Here is a 22,255-nt window from a genome sequence, read left to right on the forward strand (position 1 = left end):
TGAGAGTGTGGGCGGAGCTCTCATGCTGGGAGTCTCAAGCCTGGGCTAGTCCTAAAATAATTGAAAAGGAATTGATTCTTAATTACCAGAACATCCACGCTCTCGGACCAAGTGTGACCTCTTCCACCTTCTGAACCGAGGAGTCCACCCCTAAGCCCGAGGAACTGAGCATGAAGAGCCCTCACGCCATGAAGACTTGAATCACTTTAAATCAATTTGCCTCTGATTAAAATGTACTTCAGTAAAAAATCATTTCAACTCTTAAGCCACAAAAGGATATCCAGTCATTTAAAGCTTCCTGAGTGTTTCGGTTGATTAAAAAGGTTTTAAAGAGCATAGTAAATATTTTACCAGAAGGATAAGTTATTCAATACGGAGATTATTTATTAAAAACTAGTAATTTATTAGTTCATTTATCTTTATTTTCGTGTAAGTGCATTCTTTTAATCTAGGCACACTCTTTTCTATTCCCTCAGCAGGTTAAGCCGCCACTTGACAATTCTGTAATACATAAATGTATTTAAATAGAATTTAACTTGTGAAAATAACAAGATTTCACTAATAATGGGAAAGATAGCTGTACAATTACGGTTTAATTTGAACTTTCAGAGAGTTTTAAGCATAGTTTCATGCACTTAACAGGGAATCACATTTGCTGTTTTGAAAAAAGAACAAGATTCTCATGTATCGCTTGGGTCATTGATCCCGAAGGAAATAACTAAGATGTAACTTCTTTTTCTTATAGCTGGAAAGGAAAACATGTAATACATTAGCCCAAAATCAAAGTACTGGGTTCAAGTACTTACGATTGAATATTTTTTTCTCTAATAAAAACATTAGAATGTTTTCAGCTGCAAGCAATGACTAAAAATGGTTTAAATCACAAGGATATTGAGGGATCTCACGCATGAGATGCCCAGAGGAGGCTGTGCTGTGGATAGGAGACTTGTCACCCCTTCTGTCCACCCGTGCTGCTGACTCTTCTGTGGGGCTTGTGGCTTTCTTCTCAGGGTGACACAATATCTCCAAGCACCGCCTCTGTGGGCCACCCCAACGCCCTTGCCCCAGACCTTTCCTCAGCTGTGGGTGGAATGGTGTTCCCCCCAAAAGACCGGTGAAGTCCTAACCCCTGTACCTGTGAATGTGGCCTTATTTGGAAATGGGGAAAACCAGCCTGGGCAACATCGCGAGACTCTGTCTTGAAAACAAAAGTTGAAGGACATGTGCTCACCGACCGCTGCTCCTGTAGAAGGAAGGGAGGCCTTGCGATACCAGCTTGCTGCTGCCCTTGTTTAAGTCATCCCAACTCGGATACACGTTTCCCAGGCCCCATCCAAGGCAGGGAGGCAGAGCGGGGGCTTTGGGTCATCCTCTCTTTCTCTTTCTCTTTCCCTTTACCCTCCCTCCTCCTCCTCCTCCTCCTCCTCATCCTCCTCCTCCTCCTCCTTCTTCTTCTCTCTCTCTCTCTCTCCTCTCTCTCTCTCTCTCTCCTCTGTGTGTGTGTGTGTGTGTGTGTGTGTGTGTCTGTCTGTCTGTCTTTCCCCCAGGAGCACACTTTCCCATGATCTTCCAACAGACCTGCCCTTCTATCTGTTTGGCCAGGTGCTGGTCACACGCCCACCTCACAGCCATCACTGGTAAGGGGGTCCCAAACAACCTTGACTGGCTAAGGGCCAGCTGGGGGACAGCCTCATCTTCTCTGAGCCCGGGACATACTTTCAAGAAGGGGAGGGAAGGCACCTAAGAAGCACCAGCTGCCCACCCACCCAAACAGGTCACCCAGGCTGGCCCAGCCCTGGTGACGTCACTGAGTTCCACGGCATGGCTCCTCCACTCACTGGGCTCCAAAGTGGCCGCGTAGTCATTTTCAGTGAGAAATCAAAGTATAAAGGAGTCCTCTCCGCTGGCCAGTCTGCCCAGGCAGCTGAACTCCACTGAGAAGGTAGCTTGGAGCATGTGCTCCCAAAGCAAGCAGGACACACCTACCTCCCCAGCAGAGACCAGCCACTGCAGGGACCCAGTACCCAGAAGGCAGGAGGCAGAGTGCCCGTGGTTGCTCCCCAGCTGTCTTTGCATGGGGTGCCAAGGCTTACCCACCTCCTGGGTGCTTTTTGTCCTTTGCTGATAATGTTGATATAGTCAGATGCTAGACTAAGCTGGGCTCCAGGGTCCCGCTGTGTCTCTGGGCTGCCTGCAGAAGAGAGGAGTCGAGAGCGAATGGACAGATGCATTGCTCTGCTGTAAGACAAGACACAGAAGCAACAAGCAAGGAAGACTGTGGGTGTTGACACCAAGGGCAGACGAAGGTCATGCTGGGCCCTGCAGCAGCAACTCTGCAGACTTCTCTGGGGCTCCACCATTACCCTGTGTGTGACTGTCCTGGGGCTGCCCTAACAAAGTTCCACACACCAGGGTCCTTAAAATGGTAGATCTGTGTCCTGTCATGGTCTGGAGGCCAGACATCCAACATCAAGGGGTGGGCAGGGCTGTGCTCCTTCTAGGGCTCTAGGGAAGGGCCTTCCTTGCCTCTTCCAGGTCCTGGTAGCTCCTAATGGTTCCTAGCGGCTCCTGGTGATTCCCAGCATCCCGTGGCTGGCAGCTGCATTGCTCCCATCTCTGCATTCATCATCACATGGGCTTCCTCCCACCGCGGGTCTGTGTGTCCTCACGTTCTGTTCTCCTCTCCATGTGTCTGTGTCCAAGTTAACCTCTTCTTATAAGGACCCGAGATGTTGGATTAAAGCCCACCCAAATCCGTGATGACCTCATCTTATCTAGTTATATCTGCAAAGACCCTAGTTCCAAATAAGATCACATTCACAGATCCCAAGGGTGAGGATGTCAACATATCTTCTTGGGGGGGATGCAAGTCAAAGGACAACTCTGTGCCTGTTTGCCCAACCCCCAAGCCTGGAACCACCAAGCCACATGTTAGATACAGAGAGAGGCTCCGACTGGCCTCATTCACCCTTGCTCGTCAGAGCAGCTCGCTCACGTCTGTACCTGATCACAGGCACCATCCGTGTTCTACCTTTATCCTGGTGTGCCTGTCCCCTCCCGGGCTCCCTTTGTGTGTGCATGGGTTTTGCCATTGTCCTGCAAACTCTGAACACCCCTTTTTTCCCCAGTTTTCATGAATTCATTTGGACTATCTCATGCTGCCTGGCTTGGCATCTTATAGCCAGCTTTTTAAAAGCAATCATGGCCGGTACACCAAGGGTTGATTTGGTGTGAAGAAATTAAGCTTTTTTTTCTCTCATAAGCAAGTAAATTGGGAATTAAATTAGGTCCAAAATTCATCTGAGGCTTCTGAGAACTTGTTTGCAGAAAGTAATTGCTCTGGAACTGGCAACTTTAGTAATCAAAGAGAAGCTAAAGAAAAACAGAAAATTGAAAGAAAAAAAAGGAAGAGGGAAATAAATTTGAACCAAGTTCATTTTTTCCAACATCTTGAAAAATTTTAAACGTTCAACAAAGATAAAAGAATTTCTGCAGTGAACTCCTGCATGCTACCTCGCATCAACTGCTAACATGTGACTCTGCTCAATGTATGATATCGCTGGCTGTGCCATGGCACAGGTCACAGGAGACTCCAGGAGAGGAAGGTTCCAGGCTCCCCCTGAGATGGGCCAATGTCTCAAAGCAAACTGTCCTCAAAGAACTTGTGTTATCAACATTCAAAGCCCTTCAAGAGGCCAGCATGGCCATCAGATTCCTTGTGGAAATATCCATTTTACCCTGACAGTAACACCAGCAGCCAAAATTTGTTTTAAAAATTATTGCACCTCAAGCCTGTAATCCCAGCACTTTGGAAGGCCGAGACGGGCGGATCACGAGGTCAGGAGATCGAGACCATCCTGGCTAACACGGTGAAACCCCATCTCTACTAAAAAAATACAAAAAATTAGCCGGGCGAGGTGGCGGGCGCCTGTAGTCCCAGCTACTCGGGAGGCTGAGGCAGGAGAATGGCGTGAACCCGGGAGGCGGAGCTTGCAGTGAGCTGAGATCCGGCCACTGCACTCCAGCCTGGGCGACAGAGCGAGACTCCGTCTCAAAAAAAAAAAAAAAAAATTATTGCACCAGCTGGGTGCAGTGACTCATGCCTGTAATCCCAGCATGTTGGGAGGCGGGTGGATCACTTGAGGTCAGGAGTTCAAGACTAGCCTGGCCAACACAGTGAAATCCTGTCTCTACCAAGAAATACAAAAATTAGCCAGGTATGGTGGTGCGTGCCTGCATAATCCCAGCTACTTGGGAGGCTGAGGTGGGAGAACCACTTGAACCTGGGCGGCGGAGGTTGCAGTGAGCCAAGATCATGCCAGTGCACTCCAGCCTGGGCAACAGAGTGAGACCCTGTCTCAAAAAAAAAAAAAAAATTGCACATTCCTTTTTGTTTTTTCTCATGACTAGTGTGGTAAAATTTGGCTACCTACTACTTATCTGTTTATTGAAGTGTGCAATAGGTTTAAATATTCTTGCAACTACTTACATACCATAATAATTGAATAAATAGAATTCTTCCATACTCTGCAGCCTACGATTCTGAAAATGGTCTAATGGCGTGCACTGACTTTTCTGGGCTGACCTGGAAACATAGTCGTCTTTACAAGTTCTGTACCAGCACAGTGCCTGGCACAAAGTAGACACCCAGCAAACATTTGATCATTGGATAGATGCATATCCTGGAAAGCTGTGGTCAGACAAAAATAAATAAAGGATCCTATAGAGTCAGTATCAAAGGTCTGCAGTTGCACTGATGAGGGGGAAAGATCTCAGGATCTCAGGATCCCATCTTGGCTGAAGGCAAGACTTTGACTCAGGTACCAGTGCCATTTGCTCCTTGAATGCATCTCTCACTCCAGACTGAATATTCAGCTCCCTGCAAATCCCTGTAAGGTGATTCAGGAACCAAGGGACAGGAAATTTTGTTCAGGTTATTTACATTCCTTATCGCTTGCTTTCAGCTGCAAGTGACCAGTAATCTACCTCAAGGCATTGAAGTAAGAAAGAGCATTTGTTGACACTTGGAAGCAGGAGTTTTGGGGTAAATTCAGACATTGCTGAATCCAGATGCTCAAATTCATCAGGAATGGATGCTGCCAGTCAACTCTACCATCCTGTATGATGCCTTGGCCACCATGGTAAGATGGCCACAAGCAGTTCCAGCAGCATTCAAACCCCTCAGGCACCAACCCCTGGACAACAAGAGCTTCTCTGGGCCGAAGTTCCCGCAAATGTCCCAAGGTTATATCTCATTGGTCTGGTTTGGGGTATATGCCTATCTCTGAGCCAATCACAGGAGCCAGCCGAGAGGAATGGAATAATCTGATGGGCCAGGCCCGGATCGGCACTCTACACTGAGACTAGGCGTGGGATTAACCCACTCATCAAAGAACTGGAATTGATGATGAGGGAGAAGAGTTACCTAAGTGGGATCAGGTGCTCTTTGATCAGGCTACGTAAATTTAAGGCTCACCAAGCTCCAAATATTCAGGAAGGTGCACCTAATTTCCAAGTCTTTCCCACTCTCTCTCCCTCTCCAGCCAGCCCCAGGTGGCTTCCCCCACTGCCTGGCAAACTCCGAGCTCCTAGTCTGATGCAAACATGGAACCCAAAGTTGAGTCTCTTCTTGTTCATGACTCAGTTTAATTTTCAGCGTAAGCCCTCCAGTCAATTCGTTGCTCTAAAAAGTTGGAAAACATTTATTAAACACCCAGGAACTGTGCCAGGCCCTACAAATGGTGCTGTAGTCTACCTACTCATTAGAATCACCTGGAAAACCTTTGACACACAGCAATGCTAGGGGCCCACCCGCAGCATTCCGGGCAACATGCCCAGACCATTAGTATTTTTCCAAAGCCCTCCCTCCCCTGGCTGTCCAGCCAGGGTGAGAATCCCTGCATTAGGAAATAAAACGTATTATCCCGTAGGTAATGGAGCGCCTTCTTGGGAGTTAAACGTTGAGCTGCCAGCTGTGCCTTCTAGAAAGAGCCCTGGAGGAGACAGTAAAGCCCTGAGGTTGGAGTGAAGCAGGCCTGGTTGGAACCCACAGCTCTAACAGCAGAGCAGACACAAACTTTCCAGGCCCAGTGCAAAAATGGAAATGCAGGGTTTTTTTGGGGGGGGGGAGGGGGGTCTCACTCTGCTGTAGTCCAGGCTGGAGTGCAGTGGCGCAAACTTGGCTCACTGCAACTTCTGCCTCCCGGGTTCAAGTGAGTCTCCTGCCTCAGCCTCCCAAGAAGCTGGGATTACAGGCACCCGCCACCACGCCCGGCTAATTTTTGTCTTTTTAGTAGAGACGGGGTTTCACCATGTTGGCCAGGCTGGTATCAAACTCCTGACCTCAGGTGATCTTCCTGCCTCGGCCTCCTAAAGTGCTGGCATTACAGGCGTGAGCCACCGCGCGTGTCCAAGAAATGCAAGGTCTTGTGTTCAGAAACTGTTAGGAATCTCAAGATGACAATGGCAGAGCATTAAACCGAGCACAGGGCCCTGTGCGTACGTAGGTCACAGACCCCTGAAGCCAGCCCTGTTTTCCAGCTTTATAGCTCATAATCTTGGGAAAGTCATCTGACCACCGCAAGCCTCCTGACTGTCATTTCTGCGACGGGGATAGCAATAATTACCTCCAGGTTTTTGTGCAGGTTGCAATAAGATTATGAACGTGCCATACTTAGGGCGAGGCTTAAGCATCCATTCAGTGGGTGAAAGGAAGAGGAGAGAAGAGAGGAAGAGAAGCCCCATCTCCACGCAAAAACAGAGCAAAACCAGGGTGAAGGCTACCCACAAGGTACTGTGTCCTGCCCTGCTCAGTAGCCTGGCCCAGACTTCCATCTGCGGCCAGCAGAGGGCAGCGTTGTGCAACTAAAGCGCCCGGATTCGGGCAAGGCCCCAAACCCAGAGGACAACTTTGCTAGAAGGTCTGGCAGGGAGCCTGCATAATTTACTCCTAATTCTCAAAACTAAAGCAAACAACGTCCCAAGAAATGATACCTAAGAGGCACGTGACCTGCATGCAAATAAAGAGGTAACATGAAGTAATCGCTTTCGGGTGCGGTCTAATTTCCCCCTCACCCCCACCCCGCTCTCAGGATGAGAAGCTTCAGACCCCCGCATGGTTTTTCCAAGGCTAGAAGGAAGGATGTTTGATAGGGACTTCCCTGTGCCGTATTTCATTCGATTTTCCCGATAATCTGAAAGTTGGGCATTTTTCTATATTCTTCTGTTTCTAAACAGAAGAGTAAATCATGCTCTGCAAACTGTTTCTGGGACGTGCTGGCCTCCCTTCCACCCCAGGACCTTTGCTTGTGCTGTTGTTCTTGGCAGAAATCCCATCCTCCCACCGCACAGCTCCTTGGCGAACATCTCCATATGCGTACATCTCAGCTCAGACGTCAGGTCCTCAGGGGAGCACCTCAAATCTTGCACACCTGGCCTGGTGCTCTGGTTTCTACTTTCATACCAGGTTGTTTTTTGCAGAGCTTCTATCATAGTGGGATGTGTATCTGTGTGCCTTTGATTGTCTTTCTCCCTCACTAGCCTGTAAGCACCAAGAAGGCAAGAACTGTTTTTGCTCATCATTGACTCCCTAATATCCTGGACATTGCCTGGCACACCCTACCAATGTTTATTTGTTGAATGAATGAAGGAAGGAATGAACTTGCCCAAGGTTGCACAGCTGGAAGAGACGGAACTGGCATTCGACCCAGATCCTCTGACCTGCTAATCAGTCCACATCCCGCTTTATCTTGTTGCCAAATATGAGCAAATGTTGAAAATTGTTTTTTTGTTTTGTTTTGTTTTTGTTTTTAGTCCTCCCACCCAAGGGCATCTGGGAGATTTATATACCAACACCTGTCAGTCATGGTTGGGGGCTGCTGCGGGGGAGAGGTGGGTTAACAGTGGTGCTAATTCCCTGGAACGGGTGGTAGCGTGAAATCCTGTGGCAACAGAAAGCTCTCTAGCAAAGAAGTGCAGTTGCTGGAGGTCAGATGTCAGGCCAGAGTTTACAGAAGTGACAAAGGCAAGGGACATGGGAAGGTCGCTATATAGATTGTGTCCCCCCAGAAATGTGTGGAAGTCCTAACTCCCGCTGCCTGTGAATGTGATCTTATTTGGAAACAGGTTATTTGCAGATATCATCAAGTTGAGATTAGGTCATACTGAATTAGGGTGGGCCCTAAATTCAATAGCTAGGGTCCTTCTAAGAAGGTAATTTTCACAGATAGGAAACACCCAGGGAGAAGGCCAGGTGATGATGGAGGCAGAGACTGGAGTGACGCAGCTGGGAGCCAGGGAACATCAAGCATCACCAAGCATCACCAGGAACCGTCAGGAGCTGGAGGGGCGGGAAGGATCCTCCCAGGAGCATGGATTTGCAGACACCTTGATTTTGGACTTCTGCCCTCCAGAACTGTGAGAGGGCAAGCGTCTGCTGTTGTAAGCCCCTCAGTTTGGGGCACTTTGTTGCAGTGGCCCTGAGAAATGAATACGGGCCCCTACAGTGCCGCAACGGTCAACGGGGAGCTTTGTGCTAGTGACTGGGAGTACCACACAGAGCTTGCAGCTTGGACTCTTAGTACAGGGTCACACAATCTGTAGTTGGTAGAGCCCAGATTTCTGTGCTGTCATATCTGCTCCTCGAGGCCATGGAGTGAGTTTCTCTCCTCTTCCTCAATCAGCAATTCCCCCACCCGCAGCTTTGCAGTGCATCCCTTCTCATCTCCTAGGGCACTCCTATCCCATCCACACTATTAACAGAGGGTGTGCAGGGCTGGGACCCATGTGAGGCAGACCCGGGATGGCATTGCTGTCTGAGAAACTGTGCAAGTCTTTATTTCAGTTTTCCGCTGCTGTGAAGGGGTCACACAGGCCCAACAATAGGGTTCCAGTGTTTCCGTGAGCCTCCCTGGACCCCTCACCCCCAGGTGTGTCCGTGCCCAGGAACCTGCAGCCCTCCTCACCCTCCGACTTGCCTCCAGATTCTACTTCATGAAAGCACCCCTTAAAATGGTCAGTCCAAGCCAGATCCTCCTTGGAAGATGGGGAGAGCAGAGAAGCCGATGGCAGTGCCCAGTCTGCCCTGGCAGGGCAGAGGATGAGTGAGTCGGAACAGGTCAAGGGTTCATCGTTTTCATGGCCCAGTCTCATTGATGGAGAGACCCTCAGAATACTCAATCCTGGCCAAGACTAGGGAAGGGGGCTGAGACCTCCATCTTCAAGATAAGGGAGAGGTCAGAGGATCAGCTGGGTGGCAGAGCTACACTTTGAACAGCCTGTCCCCTGGGACTGGAGTGAAGGCCTCTGGGACCTGAGCCATCCTACCCAGACCAACATCCTCCCCGCTCCTCAGCCCATGTGACCAGGCGAGGGCACAAGCCTAGGAAAGAAGGCGCTCTGCACCTGACTATTACGAGATGAGAGAGTTGCACCAGCCCCTGGACAGGCGCTGGGTCCCTTGACAGCAGCAAGAAGGAATAGGGGCTCAGTCCTCACTAAAACGAGGCCCCACATAGCAAGCACAACTATCCCCTCTGACATGTGGCATCAAATTGCACGTCAGTATACAGAATCCTGGTAGATTTTTATTTTTATTTATTTTATCTATTTATTTATTTGAGACAGAGTTTTACTCTTGTTTCCCAGACTGGAGTGTAATAATGTGATCTCACTGTAACCTCCACCTCCCAGGTTCAAGTGATTCTCTTGCCTCAGCCCCCCGAGTAGCTAGGATTATAGGCATGCACCACCACGCCTGGCTAATTTTGTATTTTTAGTAGAGATGGAGTTTCACCATGTTGGCCAGGCTTCTCTGGAATTCCCGACTGCAAGTGATCTGCCCTCCTCATCCTCCCTAAGTGATGGGATTACAAGCCTGAGCCACCTCTCCTGGCCCTCGGTAGATTTTTAGAAACCTTCATCTCTGTGTGATTCCAGAAGCTCCAGGAGGCCAACAGCAGCCTGGGAAGGTGGAAAGCCCGTTTCCCCTAACTGGCCCACAGACAGAGGCTTTGGGACCCGCTGAGGTGGCTGGGTCTGCATCCTAGAGGAATGTGCACAAGTGCACAGGGAGGCCGAGGCACCGGCCAGGCCTGAGTGACCTATTCCCTGGCCCCCTCCTGCCTCCTCCCTCTATGCCCCTTCCTCTTTTGCTTGCAGTCCTGTTTTTCAAGTAGAACAAAGGCGTGCGGGTAAATTAACACTGAAGGATGACACCACAGCGTCTACCTACAGGGAGGCGGGGAAAAGGGTGATTTCATTTGATTTTGTACATTGATTTATTGTTTGCATTTTTTAACAGGCACATTCACGCATAACCTCTATAATCAATTTTGTCTTCTGTTTTCTTAATTCCCCAACAGGCAGGACAGCCGTGTCCCACGTTTCCCGCCATTTCCCCATGGTGACTGAGCTGCAGGGGTCCTGGGAGAGGGACGCTCACAAGGTCCCCGCACCGCTTCCCGGGGGTCCCAGAATGACAGATTTGTATTCTAAAGGTGAGTCTGTCAATTGCATTCTGCCCTATGGCAGTCTGGCCAAGGGGATGGCACCGCAGAGACAGGAGGGCAATCCCAGTTCATGGTCACCAGGCTCAACCACAGGCAACGGGCTGCTTGCATTCGCGTGCCAGGTCCTAGCTCCCCTGTTGTGTGGACAGGCGCGCGATGGGCGGAGCGTCGGTCACAAACTCTTGCCGGGGGCGTGGCCACGTGACTTGGTTGGTCCAATGGGATGCGAGCGGGGAAGCCCGCCCCATCCTAGGTCAGTGCCTGAGTCGCTGGAGCTGAGTGTCCTAGCCACATGCGCATGCTGGAGCGGAGGGGCTGTGCCTGGCCCGTGCTGCGTACGGCGGGGTGCCTCTGTTTCATGTCGGGTCAGTTTAGGGACACGGCATCATTGCAGCAAAAGCCTGAATCCATATCGCTGAAAAATCACCTTGGCTAATGGAGAAGCTGAAGTAGGGCTGTCTCCCATGTGACGCTGGCAAAAAATCATGTGACTTATTCGGGTCACATGACAGCACGCCCCAACCCTGATCTGAAGGTGTCCACGTGGCCGAGGCAGGCCAAGCAGAGTGCTTTTCTTTCTCGAAATCACGGCTGTAGGAAGCGGCAGCCTGGGCGCCCTGTTGCAAGGTAGAGTCTGTGGGTCATCCGAGACAGAGCAGAGCCACTTTACTCATTAGGTGTACATGAGCCAGCACTGGGGCCTACGAACTTCTCAGGACCTGTACATTTATTACAGACTTTTGTGGGGAAGGGGATGATATTGATACCAAAGTGAAATTCCAAAGTCCAACACGTTTGAATCAATATCTACGAAAGATACCGTTCTACCAACCTCATTAACAGGTATATTTAGCATTCATAGAATGTTGTGTTGGTGAGTAATGGTGTGTAGGTTTCATTTTCTTATGTCACAAAAATTCCCAAGTATGCAGGATAACTGCTGAGAAATCGTAGCCGACAGTAGAGGGAGTAACTTGCTGTGGAACGCCTCCTGGGAGGAAGGCTTCAGTAGCGGGTAGCAGAGACGCCCTTGACGCTGGGTCAAAGTAATAGGGAGGTGTTTTTCTCACAAAGCCAGAAGTCTGAAGGGGAGAGATCAGTCAACATATATTTAGCCGGAGACAGCCACACATCCATTTCTGAACCAAATGCTGGTAAAGACAATGAGATTGAGATTTTATTTAACAAAACGCTCTGTGCCGGGTATCATCCTAAGCACTTTACAATATGAGCTCAGTCCTCTTACAGCCCTATGAAATGTCTGTCATTATTATCCGCACACTTTACAGCCAAGGAAACTATGGCCCAGAGAGGTGAGGTTACTTACTCAAGATTGCATAGCATGTAAATAGAAAGGCAGGGATTTTAACCCAAGCTGTCTGACTCCAGACTTGACAGCAGTGCACACCACAGTCTTGTCTCTCGATGCCAGTGGAGGAGGCAGACGCATCCAGGAGCCAGGGGTTGGAGCAGCTCCTCCTGAGGGGTGGACTGCTTTGAGCACAGGGCAGATTCCAGAGTGAAACTGGAATTCCTTTAGGAAGAACGGGAATGGATGCAGAGCGGGTCCCAGTGCTGCCCCTCCTCTCTCCACTCCTCCCTCCTCCCTTTCTGCTCTTACTCCTCTCCCTTTGCCACCTCCCTGGGGAGGTGCTTGCATAAACTGGGAAACTAAAAATCCAATAACTGCTCCTCTCCCACCTGCGACCCTCATCATCCGGTCTGCCCTTGACCTTCGCTTTCCGCTTCTCAGACTTTGATTCGCATAATAAAATGACTTTTGCAATGTCAGCCATAAATAGATTATGAGAAGAAAATCTTTTGTTTAAACAGAAATTCTAATTTTCTGAAAGGTGGTGAATAAACACTCTGGAATGCATTAGAGATCAGCAAATCTTGTTTGCTTAAAATCCATGCTTCTATTTCTTTATATAAGCAGAAAATACTAGTTCTAACGTCCTTGCCAGAAGCTTCTTTGTATCAGAGTATTGGTCTCACTATTTCTATTTGAGTAGCTCAGAAGGTACTAAAAAGCCCTGGCTAGGTGAGAGGGCGCCTCTAACAGAACCAGGTGAAACAAAGGCTTGCTCGGGGATGCTGCGGCTCCTCTTTCTACTGCATTGCCCCAATCCTTTCCCAGAAAAAGCATTTTTGAAGGTGAGAATGAATTATAAATTGCTTTTACCAATGAGAAGAAATGCCCATGGCCTGGATCCAGGAGGACTGAGCCCCGGGATTGGAAGAGCCCTCCGTGATTGCTTAGTTTTTGCTGCCATCAAAGCTGAAGGTTCTTTTCAGCATTTCTCACCAGTGGCTCCAGTGTCTGCCTAATCCACAGGCCAAGGAGGGTCTTCAGGAGGCTTGGGTGGGCATCACAGAAGCCACCACACCCAATCTAAGCAAAATGGGGGCATTTCCATGAAGGGACAGGCGGGTCTCATGGAAGCAAAGCAATGTCCCAGTTGCCTGTGCTTTGTAACACAGCACCCAAAACTAGGCAGCGTAAACCACCCTTTATCCCTCCAATGGGGGTGAGGACTCAGCTCTTAAGGTAAGTCTTGGACACCAGACCAGCTAGACAGGGACTGGGTGGAAGCACCTTTTTATAAGACACACCTACCGGTGTTCCATGTCAGTTTACCATAGCCATGGCAACACCCGGAAGTTACTGCCCCTTTCCATGGCAACAACCTGATGACCCAGAAGTTACTACCCTTTTCCTTAAGATGTCTGCATAATCCTCCCTTTAATTTGCATGTAATTAAAAGTAGGTGTATTAGTCCATTTTCATGCTGCTGATAAAGACATACCTGAGACTGGGCAATTTACAAGAGAAAGAGGTTTCATTGGACCTAGTAGCTGGGGAGGCCTCACAATCATGGTGGAAGGCAAGGAGGAGCAAGTCACATCTTACATGGATGGCAGCAGGCAAAGAGAGCTTGTGCAGGGAAACTCCCACTTATAATAACCATGAGATCTAGTGAGTCTTACTATCATGGGAACAACGTGGGAAAAACCTGCCCCCATGTTTCAATGACCTCCCACTGGGTCCCTCCCACAACACATGGGAATTCAAGATGAGAGTTGGGTGGGAACACAGCCAAACCGTATCAGTGGGTATCAATATGATGCAGACCTGTCCCTGAATTGCTACTGTCAGCACACTGCCTATGGGATAGCCTTGCTCTGGAGGACCAGCCACAGAGCTGTAACACTGCTGCCTCAGTAAAGCTGTTTTTCCCACCATCAGCTGTCTCTCAAATTCTTTTCTGAGTGGAGCCAAGGAACCCTCCCAGGCTAAGCCCCAATGTGGGGCTGCCTGCCCTGCATCAGGAGATTTGTGTAGGGCAAAGCAGGAAGTGCATGCCACCACTCCAAGGGACAAAGTGCATGTTCCTGCTCCAGGGCTGAAAGGCTGCAGGCCCCGCCTCTCACTTGGCCGGTAGGTGATACGAGTGGTTGGCTGGGACCTCAGCTGGGCTGTCCATGGCCCAGGCCTCAGTGAGAAAATGTCTTGCAGGCCTCTGACTGCAGGGAGGGTGACAGCCCCACAGCCCCAGCTGCTGAATCCTGAAATCCATTGCCACATTTGCAGCATGGCCATGCTTGCCATAAGCTGCTCCCAACCAGCGACTGAGCATGGCAGAAACATTGAGCCAGGCCCCTTCCTGCGGGATGCAAGACTCTGATGGGGGACCTGACTCATAGACTCCCTGGCATCTCTGCCCAAGCTTTCTGAAAACTGCACTGCAAGAGGAGTATAACTCCCTCCTGCTTAGATGTGGGCGGCAGGCAGTGACTTCCTTCCAAAGAGAGGACAAAAGAGTCACTCTATGTATTATTTTTGAGACAGGGTCTCGCCCCATCACCCAGGCTGGAGTGCACTGGCATGATTATGCCTCACTGTAGCCTCACCTCCCAGACCCAAGTGATCCTCCTGCCTCACCCTCCTGAGTAGCTAGGGCCACAGATACACAGCACCAAGCCTGGTGTGCGTAATTTTTTATTTGTAGAGTCAAGGTCTCACTATGTTGCCCAGGCTAGTCTCCAACTACTGGCCTCAAGCGGTCCTCCTGCTTTAGCCTCCAAATGTGCTGAGGTTGCAGGTGTGAGTCACCACTCTGGGCCTAAAAGGGTAACTTTAAAGTGGAATAACATAACAAACATGACCCTGGCCAGGTGACCAAGATCAGCATCAACAATGACATTCCATTCACTGGAGGCCCCTTGATATAATGTAATGAGAAGGACATTTGACCGCCATAAAGTCTTTGTCCCCAGAACTCACAACCCCAGTCTCATGAGGAAAATCATCAAAGCCCAGTAAAGAACATTCTACAAAATACCCAACCAGTATTCCTCAAAATTACCAAGGTCGTCAAAAACAAGGACAGTCTGAGAAACTGTGGTGAGGTGGTATTGTTTGGGTCTGTGACCCCACCCAGATGTCATCTCAAACTGTGATCCCATGTGTCCAGGGGGGAATATGGTGGGAGGTGATTGGAACACGGGGGCAGTTTCCCCCATGCTGTTCTCTTTATCGTGAGGGAGTTCTCAGAAGATCTGATGGCTTAAAGGTGGCAGTTTCCCCTGGGCTCTCTCTGTCTCTCCTGCCACCATGTGAAGAAGGTACTTGCTTCCCCTTAGGCCATGGTTGTAAGTTTCCTGAGGCCTCCCCAGCCGTGAGGAACTGTCAATTAAACCTCTTACCTTTATAAATTACCCAGTGTGAAAACGGACTCACATGTAAGGGGTATGAGAAAATATAGGGTGTTTTGAGAACCTAGAAAAGGGAAGCTTCCCTTGTCTCAGAGGAAGGGCGCATAGGAAGATTTTACCAAGGAGCTGAAAAAGTTGTCTGAACAAAGAAAGTGGAAATAAGACTGAAGCAAAGTGACTGTTAGTATTATCATTATTTTAACCCTTGCTGTAGTCTAGGGAACAAAGTGATCATTTTGTGTGCAGGCTCTTGAAACAACCACTTTCAGAGCTTCCAGCAATTCAGAGAAGACCTCTGTGCTGGAAGCCAGACATGGGGAGGAGGTCTTAAGGAAAAGCTAGAGCACTTTGACAGAGGACAAAGAACCTTATTAAGACTTTTATTCTGAAAGACTCAGGAAGCCATTGAGAGGTTTTTAAGCAGAGACGTAACATAGTAAGATTTGTGGGTTTATAACCCAGTTTATAACCCACCTGTAGTTCATTTGCTTGTTCCAAACCAGCCACTGCAAGGAAAATGGGGCTGCCCTAAGTGGCTTAGAGTAACCAAAATCTATCCCTGGGTTGGGAAAGGGGTCACTTTCCCTTGAGTCTTTGGGTGTTTTCATAAAGTAGGACTTGGGTGTTGGTTGCCAGACAGGCACCAAACCATGTCCACCCCAGAGCTAGAGGGGATTCCCAAAGACCCATGGGAGGTCTCTGCAGGGCTCCAGGCATGACGTCACTGAGGTGCCTTGGACAAGCAGTAAACGTTGGAAGGACTGGATTAACTGATGTGCATTCAAGAGGTAGAATCAATAGTTTTTTGTTTTGTTTTTGTTTTTGTTTTTTATGGATTGGCTAGCTTGGTGCAAGAAATCAAGTTTTTATATGGATATACTACATGGTGATTTTCCTAAATTCAATTTCCCGGTAATCACATCCCAAAACCACCACAGAAAATACCATTCTACTATAAATGTGAGTCTTCAAAGAGGGGTGTCAGTATTCCCTGTTAGTAACATAATATGAAATTCCATAAGAAGAAGGACCTAATAATTTACCGAGGATATTTTCTATCCCCACCCATGACTTCACCACATGTTCCAGTCCTGAACACTTAGAAACATTTCAGCCCAATTTGGAGTAATTTTTAATGGGAAAAAACAAAAAGACTTTGTATTCATCAATTTTATGTGTAATAAAATTATGCCACTTAAGACTTCAATGTGATTAAATTTAAAATACAAATGTCTAGGTATAAAGTAAAACATAATGGCTTTTATTTAACCAGCTCCAGTCAAAAGCCCAGTTCAGATTTCCTGTGGTTTCTCATCTGCGTTTCCTGCTGAGTCATTCTTTCCATAAACAGCTTCTGAAATGATAAAGCATACATTTATCAACATGGATATTGCCATCTTTTCTTGTAGAGAACGTTATCACGTTTATTCCACTCAGAAGGAAAGGTGGCATGCCTATTTGTATTATTACCCCCAGAATAACTCTGTCATGAATAAGCCCTCGACAAATCATGGATCCGCTGTTCATCTGTGCTCTTTTTCTGACAGGAGCCTTGCAAGTTCTTTGCAATTGCTCTGAGCTGCTACTTTGATATCCTTCGGAGCCATACATTTTGCTATATGCCTTAAACTTCATTTGGAGGCAATTTAACCCTCAATTTATCCACAAACTTAAACTGGGCAATTTCCTGAAGCAAAATATTCCTGAAATATGCGTGGTGTCTCATAAATGTGGCCACGTGAAAACTGGTAAGGACTGCTCTGGAAATTAGGACAATTCAAATTCAAGCTAATTCAATAGTGACAAAATGGGTCTGTCGTTGTTGTGTTGTTGGTTTGTGGGAATTTTTTTTTTTTTAATCTTTAGGTTGTTAAAGATTTAAAGATTGGCAAAGGGATGGGTACTCTCATAATATGCTGATAAGATGCAAATTGGTTCAGCCTTGTTGGAAGGTGTCATAGCAATAGCTACTAAAATGTTTAGAATGCACATACCATTCATTGCAGTAATTTTGCTTCTAGATTATAGAAATACTTCTCCACGTGCCAAGAAGCAATAACTGAGGTGCCCCTGGTTGCAGTGGTTGCAGTAGGATAAAATTATAAACAACCTAAAATCCATTGAGATTTAAATGAGCAGTAGTGTATATCCATTCAAAAAGAATGAGCTGGACCTATCTGATGATTATTAAGATATGCTGTTGAGAGAAGAATATGGTAAAAAGTGAATCAACTTCAAACCCATGTTAGAGAATACTCTCCTAGGGAATTTTCTATTGGGGTATATATTTAGGTAGGTGCTTGGAAAAGGGTCTGAAACTTCATGCAGAATCTAGTAGGTGCTCAGTAGCTGAGTGAATACATGGTTGAACCAATATATGTTGTTAATAATTTTTCCCATTTGGTATCTGCCTATCTAATTTCCTTCATGGAGTTTTAAGCAATAAACTTATTTTCAAAATCTCTGATAATTGTCTTAGGATGGAGTCAATGCCCTTTTTCATTGTCCAACTTGGCAACTTTCTTTACTTGGTCTTGATTTCACTCAACTCTAGACAGCGGCAATTCTCAAATGAAATCTTACCTTTCAGTGACTTTTTCCATGGCACCCTTTTTCTTCTCCCTACCCTTCCCCTTTTCCCTTGATACCTCTTTTATCCCTCAAGAGAGAGTTTGGACATCCCTTCCATGGAGAAGAGCCCCTAACAATCCTGGAATAAGGCAGGTCACCTGTGGCTCAAACTGTGATGTTATAAGGTTGTTATGAAGATGAAATATCTTAATGCTTATATATCATTTAGAACAGTGCCTGGCACATTATATTGTGGGAACTCTGCAAGTGTGAACTGTCATTACTAATTGTAGTTACTAGACTGCAAGCTACATGAGAATAGGAACTCCATCCATCTCATTTGCTATGGTGAAATGCAAAACATGGCCACATTGCCCCAGATTCCTCTCATCCTGGTGTACATGTGCCTCTGCATTGTGATTTTGCCACTCCTCGCATCCAAAGGTGGAGTCCTAGTTCCTGCCATCTAAGGGAGCTAGTCTAACCTAACTCCCACCTGGTGGAGAACTGAGGCATCCCACCAGTACCCAGCACCAACAAATTCATATGCAAGGGAGCTATATTAAGATTTTCAGCCAGCAGAAGAATTATCCAGCCAACCCACAGAATCATGAGCCAAGCAATATCATTGCCATTTCAAACTAAGTTTAAATAGTAAGTACTGGGGTGGCTTGTTAGCCAGCACAGAATAACCAATACATTTACCATTGTATCCTCCAGCATAGAGGATGCAGCGCTGGTGCTAGTAGATGCTCAATAAATACTCGTTGAATAAATGAATGACTGCATGATGCAGTGGGGGAGAGGGAGAAAGGAAAGGAAAGGAAAAAGAAAAAGAAGGAAGGAAAAGGAAAGAAAAGGAGGGGAGAGAGAGGGAGGGAAGAGAGAGAGGAGGGGAAGAAAAGAAAGGAGAAAAGAAAGGAAGGAGGGAGAAAGGGGAGGGAGGGAGGGAGGAAAGAAGAAAGGAAGGAGGATGGAGGGAGGAAGAAAGAGATGCAACCTTCTTATTCCGTTGGAAAGATTAATGCCACAGAGTAGGAGGATCAAGTTACAACAACCATGATCTCTTTTTAATTGCTGATTTCATAGGCTGTGTACTTAGAAAGGGAAATGGGATCAGATGTAATCATGTAATCACATTGGAACTACTTGTAATCACATTGGAACTACTTGCAGGAGAGTAAAGGAATGTCCAGATTTCGGATCCAGGTCCCCTGACTGCTTTAAAAACTAAAATGTCCACTAATACATTTCAGGAAATGACACTCATATTGGTTGTCTTAATTATTAGTAAAGTTGATTATTTCTCCTTCCCTCAAACACCAATGAAAAATGTCATTTGTGAACACTGACAATAATTTGAACTCTATTGAATTCTTTAGTTTATCATGTATAACCAAAATCTTGGCCAGGCACAGTGGCTCACATCTGTAATTCCAGCACTTTGGGAGGCCAAGGCAGGTGGATCACCTGAGGTCGGGAGTTCGAGACCAGCCTGACCAATGTGGAGAAACCCCATCTCTACTAAAAATACAAAATTAGCTGGGTGTGGTGACACATGCCTATAATCCCAGCTACTTGGGAGGTTGAGGCACAAGAATTGCTTGAACCTGGGAGGAGGAGGTTGCATTGAGCCGAGATCAGGCCATTACATTCCAGCCTGGCAATAAGAGCAAAACTCCATCTCAAAAAAATAAAATAATAACAGAAATCTTAATTTTCCACTTGTATTAAGCTCTTCTTATTCCTGGGCAGAACCAGAAGGCACAGAATCTCCAAAGCCAATTGATTATGTTCGTGTCTTCTTAGATTTCAGCTTTAAAACAGAGTTGAGAAGACAAAACAGATTAATTCATTCAAGTGTCACAATTGTTGTTATCTAATTTGCTTTACTCCCAGATTTTCAATATTTTAAATTCAGCCAATAGTTAAGTTTTGAGGATTTATATGGCATCACATTTGTTAATCAACTGCCATAAAACCAAGATTTTAAAAAATGATTTCCTGGGGCTGATAGGGAGAGGAATATGATGAAAAAATAAATAGGACAGTTGTTTTTTCATTTTTCATGCCAGAGAGTCAACAAATACCATCCAAAGTTAAAACATGGAGTTTAAGAAAAAGCTAATGACTTCAGCCTCTGATTTTTCTAAACATTTTTCTTAACTTTAAAGGAACAGAGAACTCGTTTCTCTTGAGTGTGTATGCTCCTGTGTCCTTTGTGTATTTCTGTGTGTGTGTGTGTTTCTATGTCTGTGTGGGTGTCTATGTTTGTGTGTATCCAAAGGTCAGCAATTTCTTTAGTTTAACTTCAGATTCTTTTACTGGCAAATCTAAGTAAAATCAAACATTTTCATTTTAAAAGTAGCATCTACAGTAAAATTCCCCATTTTCAACTAATGTCTTTTTATTTGTCTTTTTATCCATGCAGCAGAGACCAAAGACTGATAATAATGATTATTTCTGGGAAGCAGGAGATTGAGAGTATCTTTCCATTCACATTATTATCCTTTGCACTTTTATACGTTGTTCAATGTTTTAAAATACCACATATAGTTTTATGAATACTATAAAGTTGTCAACAAAAAGAGTCAAACTCGGTAAAATATTTAAAGAGGTTTATTCTGAGCCAAATATAAGTAACCAGGGTCTGAGACACGGTCTCAAGAGGTCCTAAGAACATGCGCCCAAGGTGGTTGGGTGACAACTTGATTTTATACATTTTAGGGGGACAGGAATTACAGGCAGACATCAATCAATACGTGTATACATTAGTTCCATCCAGAAAGGTGGGACAGCTCAAAGAGCTGGGGGTGGGGGAGTGGTTCCAGGTCATAGGTGGATTCAAAGATTTTCTGATTGGCAATTGGTTGAAAGAGTTATTAGCTAAAGACCTGAAATCAGTAGAAAAGAGTGTCTGGGTTAAGATAAGGGGTTGTGGAGACCAAGGTTCTTATTATGTAGATGAAGACTCTAAGTAGCAGGCTTCAGAGTGAGTAGAAGTTAAATGGCTCTTATCAGACCTAAGAAGGTGCCTGCCTCTTAATCTCTCCTGAGTCAGAAAAAGACCTGGAAACAGAGGGGAATTCTCTAGAGAATGCAAAGACAACTTTACAGGGCCATTTCAGAATATCTCAAAAAATATATTTTGAGGTAAAATACTTCAGTTTCTTTCAGGGCCTGCCATCTGTCACATGATGCTATACTAGAGTCAGGTTGGAATTTGGTATCTTCTGGCTACAAAGAGTCTGTTTTATCAGCCTAACAATCTCTGTTTTAATGTTAATGCTGGTCAGTTGTGCCTGAATTCCAAAGGAAGGAGGGCATAAAAAGGCATGTCCAACTCCCCGCTTCCCATCATGGCCTGAACTAGTTTTTCAGGTTTACTTTGGAATCCCCTTGGCTGAGAGGAGGGATCCATTCAGTCAGTTAGAGGGCTTAGAATTTTATTTTGGGGACTGGGCACAGTGGTTCACACCTGTAATCCCAGCACTTTGGGAGGCCAAGGCAGGCAGATCACTTGAGGTCAGGACTTCGAGACCAGCTTGGCCAACATGGAGAAACCCTGTCTCCACTAAATATACCAAATTAGCCAGGCATAGTGGCGCATTCCTGTAATCCCAGCTACTCGGGAGGCGGAGGCAGGAGAATCGCTTGAACCTAAGAGATACAGCGGTTGCAGTGAGCTGAGATCGCGCCATTGTACTCCAGCTCAGGCAACAAGAGTGAAACTCTGTCTCAAAAAAAAAAAAAAAAAAAGATAAGGCTGTGGTGACCAAGGTTCTTATTATGCAGATGAAGCCCTCAGGTAGTAGGTTTTAAAGTCTCACTCTGTCGCCCAGGCTTGAGTGCAGTGGCACAAACATAGTTCACTACAGCCTCAACCTCCTGGGCTCAAGCAATCCTCCCACCTCAGCCTCCCAAGTAGCTGGGAACACAGGCATGCAGCACTATCCCGGCTAATTTATTTTATTTTATTTTTTATTTTTATTTTTTTGTAGCGACCAGATCTCATTATGTTGCCCGGGATGATCCTAAACTCCTTGGTTCAAGTGATCCTCCCGCCTCAGCCTCCCAAAGTGCTGGGATTACAGGCAAGAGCCTCAGCTCCAGATGTAAATGTTTCTCATCAGACTTAAAGCATCTGTTCTGTCAGTCTTAAGATCTCTGTTTTAAAGTTAATGCTGGTCAGCTGTACCTGAATTCCAAAGGGACGAAGGTATAATGATGGATGTCCAACAACCCATTCCCATCATGAACTGAACCAGTGTTTCAGGTTTACTTTAGAATGCCCTTGACCTAAAGGAAGGGTCCATCCAGTTGTTCGGGAGGCTTACAATTTTATTTTTGTTTGATGGAAGCCATAAAAGACAAAACTGATATATTTGCTGTAAAAATAAGCTCTTTGGCCAGGCACGGTGGCTCATGCCTGTAATCCCAGCACTTTGGGAGGCTGA

This window comes from Trachypithecus francoisi, unplaced genomic scaffold (assembly GCF_009764315.1).
Source record: "Trachypithecus francoisi isolate TF-2019V2 unplaced genomic scaffold, Tfra_2.0 Lachesis_group10, whole genome shotgun sequence".
In the NCBI taxonomy this organism is placed as follows: Eukaryota; Metazoa; Chordata; class Mammalia; order Primates; family Cercopithecidae; genus Trachypithecus; species Trachypithecus francoisi.